Below are 24,251 nucleotides of genomic sequence, written 5' to 3'. Positions count from 1 at the left end.
CAGGCGGATCTCTGTGAGTTTGAGGCCAGCCTGGTCTACAAAGCTACACAGAGAAACCCTGTCTGGAGAAACCAAAAATGGGGAAAAAAAAGGAAATGCACAGTTCTCGGGGTACCAAATGTCATGTGCTCACATGGAAGAACACATCTTCATGAGTTTAGCTTAGAAAAAAAAAAACTAGGCAATGAGAACCACAGCTCCAATCAGGAGATGTCAGGGCACCAGGGGCCTCGGCTTGCCCCTCTTCCAGCCGAGTGCAGCCGCAGCCTCAGTGAGGCTGGAGAAGATGTTCTCAGGTCTGGGGAATGAGTCTCCCAGTGCCAGGAAAATCGTGCTACAGTGTCTGTGTATGCGCACAGCTGGCTGGACCCAGGCCCCGCAGATGTCCTCTCTGTCCCCCGGCATCATCAGAGTGCTGCCACGTCCTCTCCCAGGGCTTTTGTGGAGCTCCTGTGCCCTCCAGTCTCTGAAGAATCTTATTTTTTTAAACATCCTCTGCTAATAAAAGATACAAGAGTTCACTCAAATACCTCCTACCCACTTGAAGCATGTTCTCAAAATTACCCGGAACTTGGAAGGTGATTTTTGAGAGCCGAGGCAGACTTCCAAGAGACTGTGGGATAATTTTGGTTTCTCCAAGATGGTTCTAGGGCTGCCTCTAACCTTTGGCCTCGTGGTGTGGACAGTGCTTTAGTAACTTAGCAGAGAACTTGACCTGCTTATAGTTTGCTCTGACTAAATCAAGAATTTCGACCAAAGATGTAAATATGTAAATATTTGCCGCTGTGACTCAACCCGGCAGTTCTAAGTCAGAGGATCTCATGTCCTTACACATGGATTTGAAGGTGAAGAGGACAGATCTCTCTGTATGGTAATACTGAACTCACGTGACCCACCACACCCGGTTTAGAAGTAGTTTGTTTTGTTTTGTGTGGGTGTGTGCGTGTGTTTTGCCTGTCCATATGTATGTGCACCACATGCATGCTTGGTACCTGCAGAGGTGAAAGAGGTCATTGGATCCCCTGGAACCGGGGTTACAGTAGCTTGTGAGTCACCATGTGGGCCCTGGGGACCAGCCCAGGTTCCCTGGAAGAGCAGCCAGTGCTCTTAACCTCTGAGCCACCTTTCCAGCCCCTTATAAGTCTCCCCCAGACTTAGTTCTTGGGGTTTGCTGGTGTTTAAGTTGTTTCCAAGACGATGGGGTTGGACCATGAGTCCTCTGTGGGATTGTTTCAAAGTTCAAGTATATAGAACTATCTCAAGGTCTAAGTACATGCAAATGAACATGACAATTGTGACTTCATTGGCTGGGAGAGGGGCCCTGACCTTCTATTTGCAAAAGCTCCCCAGAATACTCTCACTTGCTTCTGGGTGCCTGTTGGATGGAGGCTTGCACTAGCAACCCCTTTATCAAGCTGCATTCCACATAGAAACCCTTGCAGTCCATTTCATTGGGAGACTTGTCCCGGAGGAGTCTCCATGCTTACATCACCGGGTTTAAATCCAGCTCCAACCAATCCCACCCCCTTGAAGGCATCTCATGCAGATGCTAAAGTTTAGGGTTGTGTTAGTATCTGCTGGAGTTGTGTGCTGGTCTGAGCCGCCTGCATTGCTACCTGGAGCAGTGGTGACATTTAGACCCTGCTGCTGCTGAGGACCAGGTCTGAGTTCATGGTCCTACCACAGCTGGGGTCTGTGCTGAAGTCCAGTCCGGGGTTGGGGCCACAATCTGAGGCGTTGGTGGTGTCTGGGGGCCATGTTCCTGCCAGAGCCACGCCCATCTGAGTGGCCAGTGCTTCCACCAGAAGCCAGATGTCATCTAGGACCAAGCTACTGCTGAGGGCCATGTCTGGGTCTGTGGTTCAGCTGCAGCTGGGGTCTGTGTTCATATCTGTGGCCTGTGTCACCTCAGGGGGCCATTGGAACCATGCATGACACAGTCAGACAGCCAGGCTGAGCCAGCCCTGCCCTTTGCTGGCCCAGGGAAAGCTGACCTTGCCTCTCACTGGACATTTCAGCAAGAGAGCTGACCCTGCTCTTGGGAGAGGCAGCCCACCCCTCACACAGGGGTGGAGGGCTGACCCTGATGGCTTAGGTCTAGGGGAGCTGGCTCCATCCCCTTGCCTGAGGTGGGTGGTGAGGGAGGCCTGGACTGACCAGTTCAGCTGCTACCCAGGCCCACAGCTGAGCCTTGGGTTGGCACATCCTGACATCGACCCCATCTATGGTCTGCCGGAGCTTGGGAAGGGACTGGTCCTGGGGGACAATACTGCAGGGTCTCCATGACTTGGGTAGCCAGGTGATATCACAAAGGAGTTCTGGGCAGGATCCAGTGATGATGGTGTACTGGAAACCAGAGGCCTTGAACCAGATCAGTGACTCGTTGCAATGAACACTGATTGGACAAAAGGGTACACTGTGTGACAACCCTTCTCATTGCCACCAGAATGAGTGAAGAGATATTGGAGATTTGGGAAAGAAGGAGAATCGAAGAGTTTTTTTTGTTTGTTTTCTTTGTTCTTGTTTTTGTTTATTTGCTTGCTTTGTTTTGGTTTGATTTTTTAAAAATTTTCTTTTGGGGAGTGCTGCAGGGGTAAGGGGAGGATGTGGGGGAACATGCAGGTGAATAGAGGTGGGGTGCATGATGGGAAATTCCCAAAGAATCAATAAAGAAATTATGGTTTCTTTTTTAAAGATGGCATTTTAAAACATCATATTCCTAGGTAATACTTACTTACACATGTGGATTCCATTATTTACTTATTTAATTTTATAGAAAAGATGGTCTATCTTGGCTTACAATGTTAGGACGTTCTGATGGGGAAGGCATGATAGAGCTCTCGTTAGCTGGTCACATGACACCCACAGTCAGGGAGCTGAGTGATAAATGTCATATATTACATTTTAAAAACACCTCGGGTATCACCCTTAGAACCTGCATGCAGCTCCAATGCTGTACCCCAATGCAGCTCAACACCCACATGCAGCTCCAATGCAGCTGCACCTAGTGCAGCTCAGCACTCACATGCAGCTCCAATGCGGCCGTACCCCAGTGCAGCTCAGCACCCACATGCAGCTGCAGTGCGCCCGTACCCCAGTGCAGCTCAGCACTCACATGCAGCTCCAGTGCAGCTGCACCCTAGTGCAGCTCAGCACTCACATGCAGCTGCAGTGCGGCCGTACCCTAGTGCAGCTCAGCACTCACATGCAGCTGCAGTGCGGCCGTACCCCAGTGCAGCTCAGCACTCACATGCAGCTCCAGTGCAGCTGCACCCTAGTGCAGCTCAGCACTCACATGCAGCTGCAGTGTGGCCGTACCCCAGTGCAGCTCAGCACTCACATGCAGCTCCAGTGCAGCTGCACCCTAGTGCAGCTCAGCACTCACATGCAGCTGCAGTGTGGCCGTACCCCAGTGCAGCTCAGCACCCACATGTAGCTCCAGTGCAGCTGCACCTAGTGCAGCTCAGCACTCACATGCAGCTGCAGTGTGGCCGTACCCCAGTGCAGCTCAGCACTCACATGCAGCTCCAGTGCGGCCGTACCCCAGTGCAGCTCAGCACTCACATGCAGCTCCAGTGCAGCTGCACCCTAGTGCAGCTCAGCACTCACATGCAGCTGCAGTGCGGCCGTACCCCAGTGCAGCTCAGCACTCACATGCAGCTCCAGTGCAGCTGCACCCTAGTGCAGCTCAGCACTCACATGCAGCTGCAGTGTGGCCGTACCCTAGTGCAGCTCAGCACTCACATGCAGCTGCAGTGCGGCCGTACCCCATTGCAGTCTAGGGACCCAACAAGACTTCCCAGGAGTTAAACGAAGGAGAAATGAAAATCACTTACAATAAAACCACACAGGTTCCTTTCTTCCTTTTCTTCTGTATGTGAGTGTGTAGCTCAACTGTGTCAAAGGTCTTCTTAGGACTGACGCCGCCATCTTGAATGTGGCCACTGGGAATGCACATGGAGCAGGGAGTGTGTGTAAGTGGCTGTGTCATGATTCTAATGAAATAATGAATAACTCTTAAGAAAATTTCAGCAAAACAATACAGAGAAACGCTGTCTCCAAAAACCAAAAAAAAAAAAAAAAAAAAGAAGAAGAAAATTTCAGACACACAATACTTCCTTCAGTCTGTTTGGACATGGAATTTGTGAAACATTTGATTATGAGGAAAACTGTATACAAATACCTCTGAGCACAAGAGTTAAGAGAAAGAGAGGTGCCCAACAAGAATGAGACACCCAAGAGCTTGGGGGTGGGTTCCTTGAGGGAGAGCCGATCAGTGGTCTTAGCATTATTCAGTGTAACTCTGAATGACCCGGCACCTCAGCACACTCAGCCAATCTTAGAAAGGGCAGATGGTGTTCTAAAGTTTACTACCTAACAAAACTTCAAGCTTCCCACTGCTTATCTATTCAAATATCCCTGACCTCTCGCAACGGGTCCAGGAGGCAAGGCCAGGTAATGTCTCTTGTGGTAAAAGGATGCTATGCTGTCTCAGGGCTGTGATTTTCCCCCTGAGATTTTACCTGCTATGTCTCTCTCCAGTGTCTACTTTGTACTAAAACTTCTGATTCGCCGTGGTCTGGTGCCAGGGCCTGGGCTCCTCCGTTGTCCTGATGCAGTAGGCAGGTTAGGTGTATTCAATACACTGTGACTTGGGACATTTTGCTTTACAGTGGATTTATCAGAGCATTATCCCATTGTGAGTCAGACAACACTGTGGAGGAAGCATTCCTTTGGGAGTCTGTGAGCACTCGGCATGGATTCGTATATCCACAAGACATGAACGCAAAAGCTACCCTAGACCACTGAGCATCAGGATTTCTTCATGGGCTTTGATGCTCAAGAGAAATCCAGAATACTCTTATAAAGACGCTGATTTCAGGAGCTGGGAAGATGACTCAGCTCCTCCAGAGGAAGATTCCCAGCACCCACATGGTGACTCCCAGCCATCTGTAACTCCAGTTCTGGGAGATCTGATGTTTTCTTCTGGCTGCTGCAAGCAATAGGCACACACAAGGTGTAAAGGCAAAAATACCCTCCCCCACACAGATAATACATGTTAGGGTTATAATCTTAATGCAAAAATAGGCCATCACGGATAAATACGCACACATGCACGCACACACACACACACACACAGACACACACACACACACACACACACACACACACAGCTTTTACCTTTGATTTCACAGTTTGGATAAACCTCGCCAGGATCTGATTTTACTTTAACTAACGCAGACAGCAAATTGCTCATTAAAGAACAGTAGAGATCAAGGAAAAGTTGAATCTACCCCAGAAGTATGCATAGTCTGCTCAGTTTTGGCCCACACTTGCTGCAAGAGGGGAGTGCTTTGGAGAGGCGTTTCTGATGTGGGTGCCTGCAATGAGCTGTCGTCTTTGGACACTCTTTGCAGCACTCCGCTGTTTTCTTTTTCTCTTATGCGTTGGAGAGATCTCTTCCGTTGTGGAGCTATATATATTTGTGCAAGAAAAGGAACTGAGACTTAGCTCCCCGAGAGGGTTACGTCTATCATCGTCGAGCCCGCGGCTCTAGTCATAGCTGAAGCAGCTTGAGATTGGCCGCAAAGGGGACCATTGTTTTTCCTGGGGTGGAACTAAAGAACCTCTAGCACAGGTATGGCTGGTGGGGCCCTTAGGGAAAGGAAATGTGTGAGTGATTGTGGGTGAGCTTACTTTTTCTCCCTCCCGTGAAAGCATCCACAGCCCACCCACTTAGCGGCTTCATTCAGTCCAGCAAGTGTTTATTGCGCACCGATACTGGCCAGGAGTATTCTAGACAATTGGAAAAGATTGCTGGGCAAACATTGTTCCCTGGGGGTGCTGGCTGGGAGACAGGGATGGTCTCGGGAGATCATGAGAACGAGACACGAGAGAGGGATTTGATGAGAAGCTGAAAGTGGTCTCCTGGCAGAAAACAACTTGCATGCTGGGCCCGAGGCTGGGTCTGGGCAGTGTACTACAGGGCCTTTGTGGGAGAATAGGGGTAACAGTACGGCAGGGGCTCCAGGAGCAAATGAGGAGGAAGGGAGATAGGAGGTCAGGGGCCTCGTGAGCAGTGGTTTTCTCTCCGTAAATGGCCTCCTTGGCTGCATGTATCCTACTAGGCCATGAACTCTCTCTTTACACTGAGCCGAGAAAGCGTGTGTGTGTGTGGTGGAGGGATGGGGGAGAGTAGATCCTGAGCAGGCCTACATCAGTTAACCTAACAAACATGGAAGAGACCTTTCTTTGGGCCATGGTTATGAGCAAATACTTCAACAGGGTTGCAACAATCTCAACGTCCTCATAGCGGCGTCTGAACCCCACCTCGTTCCATCCCTCCGTCGTGGACCCCATGCTTCCGAATCAGGACTCTTGTTTGCAAACACCCCAAACTGCCCTCTGGCTGCCTTTGCTCCCTTTGCCCTTCAGACACCCCTGGCCAGCCTCACTGAGATCGAGGAGGTGATGTCCAGGGTCTCCGGGTCCAGAGCGCAGGGGTCTTGGTTGCAGGATCTGTCTGTCCTAGGACAGCGCCTGTCAGCACGGGCTTCTCGGGCAGGTTACTGAATCCAGCTATGGGTCGTCAGCTGAGCCTTTCACTACAGGGCTGGACAGAGAGGAGAGGGCACAGCACACACCTGGGTTCAGAGACGGAAAAGCTGACGTGAGTGAGCATTGTGGTGAGCGCTTAGCTTCGCAGTGAGTGGGGTGGCTTTGGGGTAGGGTTCTTTTTGGAGAGATGGCTCAGAGGCCTCCCGGGGGAGGGGCGACCAGCTCTAGAGGAAAGAAAAGCTTCTCTGGACTGTCATGACGTCAGGGCAGAGAGAGGATCTGTGAATGTGAGGGGCTTTCGTCTGGGAATGGCAGCACCGACTCAGGGTGGTCAGCGAGTGGTTTTTAATGCGGCACGTCCCTTCCTTACAGCACTGACTACTCCTGTTGTTGTCGTTGTGTGTAGTGGGTGTGTGTGTGCCGTGATGCCTGTGTGCAAGTCAGAGGAGGACTTTGTGGAGCCAGGTTTCTGCTTTCATCTTGATGTGGGGGGGGGCGCCTGGGGATTGAACTCAGACAATCAGGTTTCACAGCAAGCACCATTACTCACTGTGCTGTTGAGCAGGCCCCTTCTCATAACACTTTAACAAGATTAAACAGCACATCCTATAGAATGTCAGCCACAACAGAGTTTGTCAGCAGATGTTTTTTAAGGTCAGAGTTCTATGGGACAGTATTGATCTGAAATACCTTCTCCTGGGTATTTTGAGAAATGAGTGTGAAATGTAAATTGGTATACTGCTTTCATGCAATTTTTTTAGGGGTTTATAGCTTAAGGTTTTAAAACTTTCTATTCTTTTTGTTTTTTTTTAGAGGCAGGGTTTCTCTGTGTAATAGCCCTGGTTGTCCTGGAACTCACTCTGTAGACCAGGCTGGCCTCGAAATCAGAGATCCACCTGCCTCTGCCTCCCGAGTGCTGGGATTAAAGACGTGTGCCACCACTACCCAGCAGGAGAGACAGCTCAGCCGTTAAAGGCTAGGCTTACAACCAAACTTTATAAAACTTTCTATTCTATTGTGAAGGATTTTTGCTCCTTGGCCATACTATGGATTTTCCAAGAAGTATCTGCAAGGTGTAACGTGCATTCTTCTCTCCAGGCGAATAGGTCCTGCTGCTGTCTCAGCCCCCAAATAATACACGGAACACTATATCAATTATGAAGCTGTTGGCTGTTTTCTTGGTTTCTTATTGGCTAGCTCTGACTTAATTATTAATCCATAACTGCTAATCTGAGTATTTCCATGTGGTCTTCTCTTACCGGAGAAAAGGGTCCAGACCTCTTATCCTCTGGTGTCCTACATCATGACAGCCTGTGCCTCTGTTTCCCAGAATCCTCCTTGACTCCTATTCCCACCTATCTTGCTTTCCTATTGGCCAACAGTGCTTTATTAACATATACACAGAAGGACTTCCCCATCACAAAGGTATATGTACAAGAATGTTTGCCACAGTATTTTTAATAAAAGCAGGAAACACTGATGGTAGTCTAATGTTCAATGATATGTATAGTGGGTAAAATAATCACGGCATATTCAGAAATAGGATATTGTACATCTATTAAGGTAAGCCTTATGAAGACTCCAGTGGCAGAGGGAGTTCTTTATGACACGTATTGAATTGTAAAGTTAAGAATAAAAACTTATATAGTGTGATACTCAATTATCAAAAGCTACCTGTTGTAGGTAAAAGCTGAGAAGAAATATGTATTAAAATATATTTCTGGGTCATGGTACTGCAGATGTTTTTTGTTTGTTTCTTCTTTGATTTTTTCTTAAGTCTCTAAAAAGAATATGAATTCTATTTTCAAACAGCCACAGAACAAGCAGGCTTTATTTTTAAGTGGTGACTCCACACACACTCATCAGACCATGTGTTTGGAATTTTATTTGGAAAATCTGGTTACAGTAAATATAGGTCAACTGCTTTCCAAAGACTTTTTAATTGGAGACTGAAAAAACATCTTCAAAGCAAATGACCTCCCAGACTCTATCTAGATGGGAAGGGGGAAATAGAATGCGAAGAAGTGGGGTGCAGCTTTCATCACTCCCCAGGAACAAGGGCCTCCTCCTCTTGGCTCTGGGTGAAAGGAGGGTGGGATGTCTTTGTTTCCCTTCTGAGACTTAGCTCAGGGCCTGGAGGGCCTCTGTAGGAGAGGATGACTACTTAACTTGTGTGTGTGTGTGTGTGTGTGTGTGTGAGACAAAAGGTCTTCCAGAATAAGGATGATGTAAAAGTGGCATCACGTGACACCTCCCTCTCTCTCTGTCACTGTTCCACTGGCGTGAAGAGACACCAAGGACCAAGGCCAAGGCAGTTCTTACAGGAGCAAGCATTTAATTGGAGGCTGGCTTGCAGCTTCAGTGGTTTAGTCTGTTATCATCATGGCAGGGGAGCATAGTGGCATGCAGACAGGTGCTGGAGCAGTAGCTGAGAGTCATATACTGATCCATAGGCAGACAGAGACAAGGACAGAGACAGACAGACAGACAGAGAGACAGAGACTCACACATACACACATGCAGAGACAGACAAAGAGAGAGAGAGAGAGAGAGAGAGAGAAAGAGAGAGAGAGAGAGAGAGAGAGAGTGGGTGAGCCTGAATTGGGCTTTTTGAAACTTCAAAGTCTGCCCTCAGTGACTCACTTCCTCCATAAGACCACACCTCCTAATCCTTCTAATCCTTTCAAACCGTCCACTCACTGGTGACTGAGCATTCAAATATATGAGCCTATGGGGGCTGCTCCCATTCAAGCCACCAGATCTGCCTCAGTCACCCGAGAGTCTCCTGGAAGTGAAAGTGCAGCTCTTCTAGGGTTGAGCCCGAGAGTCTGAGTTTCTGCCCAGCTGCCCATTCTGTGCCATGCCATTCAGCCAGCAAAGGATCAGCAAGATGCGCGGCTGTCCTAGAGGAACACTAGGAGGCCGTGGAGTGCAGCTGTGGTTCTAGTCCACTGACTTTTAGTGCTCCGTGTGCACTGGGACCACCCAGCCCCAGCTTCGTCATTCCAGCCAACGTCAGGTGCTGTGAAAATCAGAACGACAGAGCTGCAGAAGACGTTTACATGTAGACCAGGGTACATCAGAGTAAGACTTCTTCTTTATTTGCCAGTGTATTTGTTTTGTACTAAAAGGCATGGTGACACCTCTGGACTCTAGCTTGGCTTCTATCTGGGAGGTCAAACCGGACAGTGGGTAAATGAAGACTCACTTGTGTTCTATTCACATTGGCCATGTTTGGAACAGCCTGTAACGAGTGTGACTTCTCAGAAGTCCATATTGGTTTAATTGCACACCAGCACCAACATGTTAACACCAAGAGCCACTAGGTAGACCTCACACTGGGGCATGTGAACATCCCATCCATGGATTTCACTAAACTGTGAACGTGTTTGTAGAACATGTGCCTAGTCTGTGGGTATCCTGGGAGGCAGATGGGCTTTCTTTCCGCTATAGAGTTGTCTCCTAGTTTTTTTCAATTAGTGCAATGTTAAAGGTTGACCTAGGATGCATTTGCCTGGAGTTCTGGAGTTTATAGGCAACATAAACAGCAAGCCTGTGAGGGTAGAGCCTGTGGAAAGCCTGTGAGGGTACAGCCTGTGGTAAGCTTGTTAGGGTATAGCCTGTGATAAGTCTATGGATGCAACCTGATGCCTCAGGCAGAAGTATCCTGCCTTTCCCTGCCTTATATGTTTGGCTTTTCTGGCCTGTTTCTTCTCTTGGAGCTAAAAGAAAAACTCGTCTACAATTCGTAAGACCTTAGAATTTAATGTGTGTGTGTGTGTGTGTGTGTGCGTGTGTGCACACATGTGTACATGTGTGGCATGCTGCATGTGTGGAAGTCAGCAGATGACTTGGAGTCACAAGAAAAGAGGGACAGAAGCAGGAGACATTTGGATAGGAGGATCCTGATTGCTGGCATCTTGACCGAGGGAGAGAGGGACCTGAGATTTTTTTTTTTGGCTGTGTTGTTTTGCTCATCAGATTACATGTGCATGAAGAGGACATAACAGGAGGTCAGGTTTATTCTACTGCCATTGTCATTATTCCTTTTAGATAGGGTCCCCCATCAAACTAGAAGCTGCTGGGCTGGTTAGACAGCGAGCTCCCAGAGTCTACCTGTGTCTGCTCTCATGCTGGTGCTACAGGTATGTGTACTCGGGCCTGGTTTGGGCAGTTATTTTTGAAGAAGGGGTTCTCCAACAGAAAATGGTCACATGGAGGGACGAGGAGCTAGATTAAGTGATGAGATACGGAAGCTAGTTTCAGTTTTAGCTGTAAATGTACACCAGAAAAGGTGGAGTAAGCCTGCATTTCAGATCCCTAGGGGGAAAAGGTACTACCAAGGGCTGTCTCAACATTGTATTCACTCATTCATTTGTTCACTCACTCATTCACCAACTCCTTAGTGGGATCCCCAATCAGAGCGAGGTATCATGATGCCATTTGTGATAACTGATCTGTATTATCAACTGGATTTGAAGTCACCTAGAAGATCCGCCCCTGGGTGTCTCTGGTGGCGTGTTCACAGAGGTTAAATGGAGGAGGGAAGGCTATCCTGAATTCAGGCAGCACCATTCCATGGCCTGGGTCCTTGATGAATACCAAGGAAAAGGAGGAGGAAGTGAGCTGAACCCCGGCATTCAACTTCTCTACTTCCTGGTTGCAGATGTGCCGTCACCAATAGCCTCATGTTTCCATGGCCATGCCTTCTCTACTACGATGGACTGTGTCCCTTCAAACCGTCAGCCAAAATAAAGTCTTCCTTGCTTTAGCCGTTTTTGTCATGGCAACAAGAAAAGCAACGAGTGTGTTATTAATGCACGGCTCAGTTCTGTCATCAGAGAGTCGCCGCCTTCCTTGTCTTTCACCACGCCCCCCTCCCCATCGCCACCTCAATTTCATTCTCTGTAGATGGCAGCTGCATGCCAGATGCAGAATCAGGTGCCGGGAAGCACACACTCGGTGTAAATTCTGTTTTCTGATCGCCCTATGACATTTGCTTCTTTTGAATTTAAAACAGATAGAAGGGATGTTTTTGCTAGTACAGAGAATTGTTTTTCCAGACAGGGATCGTATTGGGGTAAGAAGCCAAGTCAGTGTTGCCCGAGGGCCTTACCTTGCTGGCAGTCTCTGCTGAGGGCTGAACCTAGAGCCTCATCAATTATGTGGGTGCGACCCTGCTTTGAGGGGACCGGGGCCCAGGAGCTAGAGCGTCCCATGAGGATTTGTTGTGGGAAACCTTTGGGTTTAGAATCCCCTTTGTCTCTGTGGTTCATCATTTTTGCACGTGGATCTTTTCACACATCTGGTCAATAGTTTATTCTCAAGAATGTGAAGTCATTGTTGGCTGGGGGACCTTTGCATTTATTCTCTTAACTCCTGTGTGAGCGTTAGCTGTCAAGACTCCTGGGGGCCCAGGGTTCACCTCTGAGCCAGCAGGTGTAGGAGAACAGAATTCTAGGCAGATCTGGGGATGGGAGGAAGCCTCTTCCAGACTTTCCTGTGGGGGTGTCATGATTTATAAACAGGACATTTATCTGTTGCATGTGTTTTCTAGAATACCTTCTGTCCCTTTTAACTTATTTTCCTTCCTTCCTGCAACCTTAGCCACCCTGGAAGGGGCTGTGTGCTTCCACTGTGACTGGAATAATCTCTGGAAGAGTCTTTGGGAGACCCTGGTTTCTGGAGTACTTACTGGGAGAAAGGCCACAACTGCAGAGCTACACACAGGCCTACTACAGGTGGGTTTGAATACAGCTTCCCAGTGGGATGTGCTTGGTAGCCCTGCTGTGCTACAATCTGGGTGTAGTGGGCACTCTCCCCTTGCTTCCTCCTTCAGTGACATAATCCTTAGTCACAAACATGGTCATAAGAGGTCAGAGCAACTGTGGTCTCCTTGGGAGCCAGGGCCTTTCACCTTCAATGCAAAGGGAACATTGGAGGCTCTGCTTCAAGTTTACCATAGGGACAACCTCAATGTATAATTTCCCTGGGGAAAAAGAGAAGGGAACTCAATAGGGGGAGGGAGAGAAAGAGGGGAGAAGAGAGGGGGAAGGGGAAGAGGGAGGAGAGGAGAGGCAGAAAGAAAAAGATGTATATATATATGCATATATCTCTATATCTGTATCTATATATCTATATATGTACACACACATATATGCTAAATGAGAAAAGATGACTTACATCCATAGAAGGTGGACATTATTAAAACCGAGTTCTAAGATCTTCACAGTTCCCCTTTCCCAAGGACTTTGGGGAGACAGTTAGTGGTGCAGGTTGCTCTGGGTTTGGGGACATGGATGATGTCCTTTGTCCCAGGACCAACAAGAGATCTTTGGTTAGAAACTTCCGTCAACAAACTCTCTCGTTCCCACAACTACTTCCTAACCCAGAAGAAGATCCTGGTCCTCTCCTCCAGCAAGGCTTAAAGGGATTTCACACCCCACCAAACTCTGTGGGGTGGGTAGCACAGACGTGTGTCCTCTTTCCTAAGATAGAGGACTAGAGACAAGATCTGGCATCAAGTTCTGAACGCAGGCATCAGGCTCTAGTGGAAGATTTCAGGTTATATCTGAATGTCTGTGGGGATTTTCTGTTTCTGATAGGGATGACAATACTTGTCTGTCCGTGAAGTGCATGGTAAGCCAATTTCTTCCTTTGTGTATTACTGTGGATGCTTCAGAGGCCAACTTTATCATCCATGCATCAGTGATAGCCATCACAACTAAGGAGCTAGAGCAGATACTGCCAAGGCTGTTTGAGTCTTGTCTTTTCTCTGTTGCCTTCAACTCAGATAATTTTTAGTTCCTTAGGATTTAGTCTCTCAGCCTGGCCATCTGGTCAGATCTGCTTGCCACTGGAGAAGCATTTTTCTCATTAGCAGGTAGGCGGGGTCCAGGAATGTCCTCAGGGAGCCTTGTAATTGGGATGGAATCTTTGCCTGTGACTCAGCCCAGCAACTTGAGTTTCCCAGGAGAGGCCGTTGATTTCGGTGTTGGAGAGCAGTCCAGGGAGAGAGTCCAGGGAGAGCAGTCCAGGGAGCAGCCCAGGGCCTCAGCTGCTCCCTGCACTGAGGAGGGCTTTACCAGTACCCAGAACCTGGAGCAAGAGTCCAGTCATCATAGGTCAGATAGAAGTTATGGGAAGAAATACGATGAAAGAGACCCTTTAAGAGTTTGTTTGTTTTTATTTTCCAAGACAGGGTTTTCCAGTGTGTAGCCCTGGCTGTCCTGGAACTCACTCTGTAGACCAGGCTGGCCTTGAACTCACAGAGATCTGCCTGCCTCAGCCACCCCAGTGCTGGGATTAAAAGCATGCACCACCACTGCCTGGTAAATTTGTTTTTGAAGCAGAGTCTCACTGGGAACTCATCACATAGACAGGACAGGTATCACATTTCTAGCAATACTCATGTGCCCCACCCCTTTCCTGAGTACTGGGGTTACAGACGCACACACCACACTCCTCCAAGATTTTATATTTTGAGGGGAATCCAAGATAAAAAGGGGAACGAAAGTAGGAGGGCGAATGAAAGGATGAAAGGTTGTAAAAGAAGAAAGACAGAGGGGAGAGGAGGAAGACAGCTGGAGAGAGACAGAGAGAGACAGAGACAGAGAGAGACAGAGAGACAGAGAGAGAGACAGAGACAGAGAGAGGGAGACAGAGAGAGACAGAGAGAGACAGAGACAGAGAGACAGAGAGACAGACAGAGACAGACAGAGACAGAGACAGAGAGAGACAGAGAGAGACAGAGATACAGAGACAGAGAGAGACAGAGAGACAGAGAGAGGGAGACAGAGAGAGACAGAGACAGAGAGACAGAGAGACAGAGACAGAGAGAGACAGAGAGACAGAGACAGAGAGACAGAGACAGAGAGAGACAGAGAGACAGAGACAGAGAGACAGAGACAGAGAGAGACAGAGACAGAGAGAGAGACAGAGAGACAGAGACAGAGAGAGGGAGACAGAGAGAGACAGAGACAGAGAGAGGGAGACAGAGAGAGACAGAGACAGAGAGAGACAGAGAGACAGAGAGAGAGAGGGAGACAGAGAGAGACAGAGAGACAGAGACAGAGAGAGGGAGACAGAGAGAGACAGAGACAGAGAGACAGAGAGACAGAGACAGAGAGAGACAGAGAGAGACAGAGACAGAGAGAGACAGAGAGACAGAGAGAGAGGGAGACAGAGACAGACAGAGGGAGACAGAGACAGAGAGAGAGACAGAGGGAGACAGAGACAGACAGAGGGAGACAGAGACAGAGAGAGAGACAGAGGGAGACAGAGACAGACAGAGGGAGACAGAGACAGAGAGAGACACAGAGAGACACAGAGACAGAGAGAGACAGAGAGAGATATGAAGGAGGAGGACAAGGGGGAAGAGGAGAGGAGGAAGAGGGAGGAGTTGGAGGTGGAGGAGGAGATAAAATGATAGGCACACTGGGGAAATGTTCTCCCTCAGATGTGTAGCTCAGAGAAATGCTGGCTCACACCTCCCTCAAGGCGGGCAGTCTGCTCTGCTCAGGTCTGGGCAGAGGAAGAGAACAACTCTAGGCCCACTCCGAGCTCTAACATTTACCAAGCCTAGCTGAACCCCCAGGCTCTCCTTTTCAAAGCACACCCGAAGATATTGACAATAGTCCCGTAAGCCTCTGGCAAAGCCAACCTGCTAATAGGAAGCATCCCACCTCCAAATCATCAAGCCTCTTGGTGAAAGCTACAACCACCCACCAGATACAGTCTTCAAAGCCTGCCACCAGATCTCAGGTTTCCACCTTGCTGGTTCCCATGCATCTGGAAATACACGCACTATTTATTTACTTTTTTGGGGGGGCGGGGCAGTTGCTGTAGAAGATCATCTCTCCAGGCACTGTTGTCAGCAACAGCTCCAGACACTTCTGGTAGGAATTACTGCCTGCAAAACCCTCTGAAAACAGAGGCAAGTGAAGGCAGTCACATTCATCAGATCAGAAAGACAACTATTGGCCGTTTCCTCTGGGCTGTGGTCCTTTAAGTTTGTATAGTCTCACACGTATGTATAGTACAGACTGGATGAAATCGAAGTGAGATAGATTGTCCAGGGGAACTAAAGGGATTAAGGAGAGAAATTAGGCAAGCAAGGGTGGTTGTGGTGGAGGGAGAATGTGCTAACCACACACGCTGGTAAGAAAAAGACACCCTTGACATTCACAAGCAGAAGTCGAAAAACATCAAGTCCTCAAATTCTAAAAAAAACTAGAAACCTGATAAATGTGAATTTCTAGATAGTCTTTGGTTTCCAAAGTAAATCCATTTTCCTGTCCTCTCTGCTGAACTGTGAGCTTCCTGGGTGAAAGAGCTCTGCATGGTGCTTCTGAACACCCCTGTTCCTGGCACGTGGGTAGGGATAATGACGCATGCCCACGAATGGCAAGCTACAGGTGCACCTCACCATTCTCTCGACATGGTGGTGGATAGGCCGAGGAGAACTATAAGGCTTTCATGAAAGGGCTACCTACGCTTGGGAGCATCAGGGGCACTCTCTTTGTCAGAAATTTTTATTTTGTGTGTATGGGTGTTTTGCTTGTATGTATATGTGTGCCTTTTCCCTTTGGAGTCTGGAAGAGAGCATAGGATTCCCTGCTGCTCCAGTTACAGATTGTTGTGAACTAACATGTGGGTACTGGGAACCAAACCCAGGTCCTCTGTAAGCGCAGCAAGTGCCCTTACCCACGGAGCTGTCTCTCCAGCCCGGCAGGATCACTCCTGACTATGAAGCCTGGGTAGATATGCCCCTCTGTTGTACAACAACCAGGTGTACAGAGACGAAGGACCACAGTCAGGTCTGTCTTACCGTGACGCTGAGTGTCCAGGCCCTGTGTTTGTCGTCGGTGACTGGGGTTAAGATCCTCAGGGCCCAGCAAGGGCAAAACAGAGCGGGTTATTGTAGGTTTGAGGCGAGCGATGCTGCTAGCTCTCCACAACCCCTGTTTCTGGCTGAGTCTCTGGTTTGGGAAGCAGAGAGGGTGTTTTTCTTTCAAAAGTTACATTTCACAGAATGATGTGTTTAATAGCCACCAGACTGAACATTTTGTTTTCTAAGTTCTCAGAGTTGTTTCAGTTGACAGATGGCTGAGGGGTATGAGCAGTTTTAGGTGAGTTGGCGACCATGTGCTTTCCACCTTAGAAAATTCCGTCTTCTAAGAGGGGGCTGAGCATGGCTTTACCGATGTGCTGACAAGTCCTGTCTCAGGGTCTGGGAGTGCTGGGAGGGCAGCTCTGTCTGACTCTCTGGGAATTCTCCTATCTGAACCAGGGCCCAGCTCACAGGGGACACAGGGATTGATAGACACCTCCAGTGCAGCCCAGATGCTACTGAAGGACGTTATATCTCCAGAGGCAAACACAGGACTTTTAGATTCCATGTATCGTTGATTCTAAAGATGGACATCGAAATCCTGGCCAGTCCCCATGTCCTATGTCCCCTAGTTCCCTCTGTTCTAAAGCTTATATGTAGAGGAGTCCATGGTCTCTTACCAAGCCACCCCTAATTAAATCTGAAACTTTAAATGAAAACTATGCACGTTCAATAGGTGGCAACTATTAATGTATTTTTCAGTGTGTGTGTGTGTCTGTGTGTGTGTGGTATGTGTGTGTGTGTGGTGTGTGTGGTGTGTGTGTGTGTGTGTGTGTGTGTGACATGCAATCATGTATAGGCAATGAGTGACGCCTGTGTGGAGGCTGGAGGACAACCTGTGGGAGTCAGTTCTCTCCCTCCACGGTGTAATCCCGAGTATCAAATTCAGGTTGTTGAGCTTGGCAGCAAGCCCCTGTTACCTGCTGAACACACACCACACACACATACCACACACACACACACACACACACACACACACCACACACACAGACACACACCACACACACAACACACACACACACACACACACACACACACACACTGAATACGTATAGAAATAACTTTAAAATCTGCATCTTCCTTGTTTTTGGATTTGATTAACATTGTTCTAATGTCCAGAGTCCCTGAAGAAAGCGCCCCCCAACTTTAAAAAATTTTATTTTTCATGAGCAGGCATGATTGAGAAACTAACCACAGTCGTACCTTCTAGGAGAAATGTGGGTCACAGCCCCAGCAGGTGGAACAGGAGCTGTGGCCAGCTCTGCCACTCAGCATACATCCCCATCTGCCCCCCCCAAGAAGGCAGCTCTGCCACTCAGCATACATCCCTATCTGCCCCCCCGAGAAGGCAGTGGAACCAACACCCATGTGCAGGGAGCCCCAGCTCCTGGGTGTTTTCTGAATGGAGTACCAGAATGGGATTTTTCCAGCTCTGCAGGCTCCGCTGGAACGCTTAATAGTTTGGCTCTAAAGCCAGACTTTTCAACCCCTGGAAAAGCAGCAATCATAATTCTTTGATAATATTTTCCTAACATCAACTAAGTACCGAGAGGAAGTTAGCAGAGAACAATAAATTGTGGGTTCTCATTTATATAAACCCCTTCCCTCCTGGTCCAGGGAAACGGCTGAGGCTGAGCTGTTTACTAAGCTGGCAGTGTGGCCTTAGACAAAGCCTTTCCCTCTTGGACTGTAAGGTCAAGATGGCAATAGTCAACATCAGCAGGGACTTTGGAAAGTTGAACTCAGCTGTGCATCTATAGCGCTCAGAGGACAGCTCCACACTCTGAGGGACTGACAGACTGCTGATTTTCCTACTCCTTGGGCCAGTGCAGTTTTTAGTCTCATTTCTCATTGCTTGCTCCATTTTCTGGACCCAACACGCACATGTTTCTTGGGTTTAAATAAGCTTTTTACCTAATCTCAAAAGTCTGCTGTTCTTTCAAGTCCTGCCAAGAGGTCCTGGGCCCTGTGACCCCAGACAAGGACCTGAGACTCCTCGGCGCCTCTTGTCTTTGAAGCTGAGACCCAGACACCTCTCAGCAGGCAATGTCCTTTCACTTGTCTTTCTAAGGGGTGATGGACAATGCAAAGTCACTCATTTCTTGCCAAGATTTTGTTTTTATATTTCACTTCTGGCCAGAGTTAAGGGAACAGAAACCAACCAAACAAAGGAGAATGTCCTGGCAAAGAACCTTCCTCTACTGTCAACATGAGCTCACAATTCTGTCCTCAAATTAAACAAGATGTGAAACAAGGAAGACTGCAGGTTATACACCTAAGTGAGTCGGCCTGTACTCTATCTAAGTGAGTCTGCCTGTACTCTATCTATCTAAGTGAGTCTGCCTGTACTCTATCTAAGTGAGTCTGCCTGTACTCTATCTAAGGGAGTCAGCCTGTACTCTAGGCCCTGGTCCTCCACACCTCCTGTCCCTCCTACTCCTTCTCTGGCACATTTGAATTGAGTCAAGGTCATGATGCCCTACATCTAGGCAGCATTTTCTTACTAATAAGAAAATAGTTAGCTCAAAATAGTTGCCCAAATGGCATCTTACATGGATTTAAGCTAATATCTGGGGTCCCTTGGACTATTAAGTAAATACATCAATCATGCTAGTCATTGGTATTCTTTCTGTTGGGTGTTTAAGGGGGGCAAATGCAACAACCACACTTCCTTCTTTTTCTTCTTCCTCTTCTTCTTTTTTGTCTGTGTCTTTCCTCGCCTCTTCCTCCTCTTCCTTTTACTACCAGAGCTCGTTGAGGATCTGCTTCTTGGGGTCACTTGGGTCTGGTTCCTTTAGACTTCCTTTTTATCAGTCATTCCAACTATGTGATAACAAACCGAAGGCCTCTCTTAACCATGGCTTTGCTTGGAGCCCTTGAGGAAATTTTCATCTGTGTTGACCCTCTTCTGTAGAATGGACATTGGTCAGAGTCACCTAGTAAGGTCTCCATGGACTCTCCAAACAAGAGGATGGACGACGTGGCAGGGTAACAGATCATTGAGAGGTGACCCATGGTCCTCAGGGACCTTGCTGACTTTGGAGGGAGAAGATCAAAGTATTGACTCCTTTAATCTCTGACTACACTAGCATAGCTTCTAAATATGGTTATTGAACGCCCAGAGGTTATTTATACCTCTCTGGTACCTTTAAATGCTCTGTAATATTTAGATAAAGCTTGATAAAAACACCAAACACTTTAAAATAGATCTTGACTAGACTGACATTTATTCTTTTATGTCAGTACTTGTAAATATCACTCAGAGCAGATCAATAAATTAAGAGAACTCCATTGATTTAAGTAGATGATTGATTGAGCTTCGATCTTAGAAGTTTTAATAGAATATATGCTAGTTAATATACAATTATTATAATATATTTATATTTTAATACAAATACATTACTATTATAAAATATTAATATAAATACTACTATTTAACATAATATTTATAAAATATATAAACTCTAAGCCTCATTGTTTGTATTTCTTATGTCACTCAGAACTTCCTGACTTGTCTAGACTTTACCTTTTATCTTTCCTACCCTGGAAACACCCAGCCATCTTAGCACAAAGGCTTACCTCACAGAGACCATCACCGAAACACCCTCATTTTCACAACCTTCTGTTGAGGAAAAGTAACTGCACACAGGATATGGATGTTGATGTTTGTTTATTAAAGGGCAATCACTTGCATGAGAAACTGATAACCAGATTGGTGCTCTAAGAATCCAGTCTCTGTAGCACTCTGAGACCCGACCGGAACCCCCTCAGATTTTTATTCCACACGCCCCGTATGCTCCTGTGGCCTCACCCAAATGGATGTGATCAGCACCACAGGTACCCAGAGATCTCTCCCTACAATTCCCCTTTTAGTTTAAAGAAAAGATTTAGACTTGATACAAAACTGTCTACAAAGATGTCAAAATTCAAGTACACACTAGGAAAAGGAGAAGTATGAAACTACATCCTCAAAATCTAAAGCCAGTAAAACAAACAGAGCAAATGGCAAGAACTACATATCCAGTCCTAGGGTAAGGGCATAACCGAGATTGCTATAGAGCTGTCCTAAGATGGAAAGTTTAAGTCTTGTACCTAATATTTCTATCTAGGAAGAGAGAAAAATATTTGTGACAGTCTAATCTTCAGCCTTGTCAAAGACCTGAGAAGGATAGCAATACTAGGGTAGGCAGGAAGCGCAGGTGAGCAACTTCCAAAGGTGCAGTGAAGACAGCAGGCTACCTAGACAGTCACCCAGAGTCTCACAGCAGCGTAGGGGCAACCAGCTTTGGCTAAGGCCTGGAGTATCTGACTGACCAACACAGAAGCAGGGAGGTAGAAAGGCTGTCTTACCCTGACTTGGCAAGGTTCAGCAGTCTTTTTTTTTTCTTTTTTTGATGTTTCGAGACAGGGTCTCTCTGTGGCTTTGGAGGCTGTCCTGGAACTAGCTCTTGAAGACTCAGGCTGGTGGGCCCACCAGTTCAGCAGTCTTCTAAGTTTATCTTCTGTAAGCACAGTAGGACAGCGTGTTCAAAGTCAGCGGTCGAGGTGGGGCAGTTCTCTGCCCAAGAGGCCATTAGCTGAGGACAGAATGGACTCCATAAGGAGTGACATCAGTGCCCAACATTTTCTTGGAAATAGCTTGGTGCTGTCAGGAGCAAGTGTGTTTCATGTCAACAGAATACTAATATCATAACATTTAAATGCCATATTCTGCAGGTCTATGAAGTGTTTGAAGATCAAAATCTATGTCTGACTAGCCACATAGATATAAGAATGTGGATGAAAGTATCTGTAATTCTCAGGAACCTAGTAATATGAAGGCTTAAGCTTCCTAAATAATTTAGTAAGAACCAAGATTACGGCAATATAACTATATACACATATATATGTGAATCTCTAAAACAGAGGTAGTAGAAGTGTCTTAATCTGAGGTAGAACTATATAGTGCAACATGATAGAAATATACTAAATTTTGTCAAAATACAAAATGTCTTAAACATATGTAAAAGCATATATACATAGAAGATGATAAGGATATTTATGCACTAAACATTGTAAATAGAAAGAAAGCCTTACACAGTATGACAAGATGCAATATACAAAATATCCAAGAAAGCAATACAACTTGATTGTACATAAGTTATATCATATGAGAATCTATAACAATGTAAGTTGTCTATAGCTAATAATCACTAGGGTAAATCACAAGAAGATATAATAATTTACCTATATCCCATCCTAATCATATCTTTCCCATTCAAACCCTAAATGTATCAAAAATAGATACCCAAACCTGAACACCTCCTTCCAAACCCAACCCTTAACAACTGAAAACTAACCCTAAACAGGTGTAATAACGCTAAACAGGTGTAAATTATCCCTTAGTGTCAACAGTAGGGAAAGGGGGCGCTGTATTCTTAGAATTACTTCCTGCTGAAATGGAATGGTGATAACCTCATGGGATCCTGTAGGGAGAAAATTTTAGAGTAAAGAAAGTCTCGAGTGGACTAGCTGTAATGTTTGTATGTAGTCTCTGTTCAGAGAGAGATGCTTGGCTGAAGTTCTTATCTGGAGCTCTGCCCAGAGTGTAATAAGAAGGTACACCATATCAGCTAGCTAGTCTAGAGTTGTCTAGAGTGATATAGGGTGGTATTTGTCAGTTCAAAAGCTTCAAGTTGGATCAGGTGGAATCGATGAAGTGGGGGCCCATTTTCTTTCCAGAGAGTTCAAAGATTGCTGTTAGGAAATTCTTTGTTTGCTGTGGAGGACTTAAACATTAATATCAGCACAGAAATTTCAACTTTTATAGGTATGCATACTGGGAAAGGCAACAATAAGGAAGATAGTAAATATGAGGGAAATTAAGCTTTCAGAGAAAGAACCCAGTATAGACAAATGACAGTCTCTAGATTTTGTTTTCTTCTATCATACATCAATTGGCTTCTTGATATAATACAGAAACTCTGAATTTTATTTTAACATCATCTTGGATTTAGAGGAGGAGAGCCAAATCCAACTCCAAAGCCAGCATTGGTTTAAGTGATTTAGTTCAGAAGTTTTTTTTCTATTGTCCAGTGTCTTTCTGCAGTTGTTTGTCCTAACTAGCATTGAAAAAGTTTAATGTTAATACAACATTATGTAATCTATGTTTGGGGGTCTGTTCCCCCTGCCTGTTTATTATTTCTTTTAAAGTGTGGTTAGATCTCTCAATCACTGCTTATCCTTTAGGATTGTGTGGTACACCAGTTATGTGCTTTAAGTTATATTTTAAAAACTGTTTCAATTTACTGGAGCATTGTCAGTTTTTATTTGTGCAGGTATACCCATAACGACCATCACCTCTAAGAGGTGTGTGATAACAGACTCAGCCTTTTTAGAGCTAAGAGCAGTGGCCCATTGAAACCCTGAAAATGTATCTATAGTATGGCAGACATATTTTAAATTTCCAAATTCTGTGAAATGAAACACATCCATTTGATAAATTTCATTTCTGTGCATACCTTTGGGATTACTGCCTGCTGGTAATGGAGCTTGGTTATAGAATGAACAGGTAGGACAGTTTTTTACTATTTCTTTGGCTTGTTGTCAAGTGATAGGAAAATCCTTTTTTAAACCTTTGCTATTTACATGGTGTTTTTATGAAATTCTGAGGCTTTTAGCACACTTCCTATTAATAAATGATCAATCTCATCATTGCCTTGTGCTAGAGGACCTGACAGGCCCATATGGGATCTGATGATATATATATATATATATATATATATATATATATATATATATATATATATGATGAGTCCTATTCCTGATTGTTTATTGTAATTTTATAAACAATGAAGTTCATTACATATTATCAAGGATGAATTCAGCAGTCTCAATGTGTAAAATGACTCTCTCTGCATATTGGGAGTCAGTAACTATATTGAGAGACTCTGTAAAATCCGTAAGTATCATGAGAATGGCGTACAATTCTGCCTTTTATAGAGTTATAAGGGCTTTGAACTACTTTACTTATATTTCCTGATTTATAACCTGCTTTACCTGATTTGTTTGCATCAGTGTAGGAACTCCAGAGATTGGTGTTTTTCTTATAATATGTGGAAGGATCCAAATAGTTTTCTTTATGAATTTGATTTTCTCAGTTTTTGGATAATTGTTGCTAATCATTCCCAAAAAGTTACTGCAAGCCCTCTGCCAGTATTCATTATCCTTCCATAAGGAGGAAATTTCCTTATTAGTTAAAAGTCACTATAATTTCTGGTGAGTCCCTTCCAGTTAGTTGATGAAGCCTTAATTTGCCTTTTAAATTCAAATCAGAGATTTTTTTCTATATATGTTCTTAGTTTTTTTATTCTGTTTATGTGGTGGAAATATTCATTCTAATATGATATCTTCCCTCTGCATCAAAAACCCTGAGGGGTATTCTCCAGATGGTAAGGTAACCAGAGTGCAGTCTCATTCTGGATCCACACGGCCCACATGTATTCTCCTTTCTATTTCACTTCTGACACCATCTGTTGATGGAAAAGTGACCATACACAGGATATGAAACTAATGGTTGTTTATTAAAGGGCAATCACTTACATGAGAAACTGATAACCAGATTGGCGCTCCAAAAATCCAGTTTCTGTAGCACTCTGAGACCCGACCAGTACCCCCAAAAGAGAGCGAGTACCCGTCTCCTCAGATCTTTATTCCACACGTCCCGTACACACCTATGGCCACACCCAAAAGGGCGTGGTCAGCGCCACAGGTACCTAGAGATCTCTCCCTATAACCTTCTAATACTTTCAATCCTGATCTT

General features: G+C 46.0%; 1 long non-coding RNA gene across 2 annotated transcripts in view; it reads left to right on the top strand.

The window, feature by feature from the left end:
* Positions 1–24,251, top strand: part of LOC110340107 — a 47,196-nt gene that overhangs the window by 8,541 nt on the left and 14,404 nt on the right. For both annotated transcript variants that reach the window (XR_005869599.1, XR_005869600.1), the window contains exon 3: positions 12,166–12,299. This is a non-coding gene — a long non-coding RNA (uncharacterized LOC110340107). The remainder of the gene's footprint in view (positions 1–12,165; positions 12,300–24,251) is intronic.

This window comes from Mesocricetus auratus, unplaced genomic scaffold (assembly GCF_017639785.1).
Source record: "Mesocricetus auratus isolate SY011 unplaced genomic scaffold, BCM_Maur_2.0 Super-Scaffold_100018, whole genome shotgun sequence".
NCBI lineage: Eukaryota > Metazoa > Chordata > Mammalia > Rodentia > Cricetidae > Mesocricetus > Mesocricetus auratus.
The sequence above is the reverse complement of the archived record's forward strand: the minus strand, read 5'-3'. Positions and strand labels throughout refer to the sequence as shown.